This window comes from Tarenaya hassleriana, unplaced genomic scaffold (genome assembly GCF_000463585.1).
Source record: "Tarenaya hassleriana unplaced genomic scaffold, ASM46358v1 Cleome203, whole genome shotgun sequence".
NCBI classification, from domain to species: Eukaryota; Viridiplantae; Streptophyta; class Magnoliopsida; order Brassicales; family Cleomaceae; genus Tarenaya; species Tarenaya hassleriana.
Window position 1 is genome coordinate 77382 of NW_010965398.1, and position 620 is coordinate 78001.

Genomic DNA, 620 nt, shown 5'->3' on the forward strand with positions numbered 1-620 from the left:
TATAAACCATTAACTAGATAACTATTATCATAGTAAATATCGTCTCGATAAATCATCAAACTCGAGTTCTCAATCACAAATCGAAAACCATCCAAATCCAGACATGAAATAGAAATAATGTTTCTGCTAATCGCAGGAACATAGTAACAATTACTAAGCTCTAAAACAAGTCCAGAAGGAAGATGCAAATCGTAAACGCCAACACACAATGCAGCAACTCTTGCTCCATTTCCGACGCGTAGATCCGCTTCTCCCTTAGCCAGCATCCTACTTCTTCTTAGTCTCTACACATTTCCACAAATGTGTGAGGCACTTCCGGTATCCAATACCCACGAAGATGTAGTACAAATGTTAGCTTCTATAACATGAATACCTGAGGCAGAAGCTTCACCAAGCTTCTTATCCTTCAGATCCTCCAAATAAATGTGACAATTACGCTTCCAGTGTCTAGACACTCCGCAGTAATGACAGTCACCCTTATCGGGCTTGGGCTTCGGCGTAGAGGAAACTTTTGTCTTTTTCGCCGCCTTTTTCTTAGCTTTACCCCGCCGCTTCTTGCTGGAGTTTTTCTCTACAGCAAGCACAGTCTTGGGCACCACGATATCCTGCTCGGCCGATTT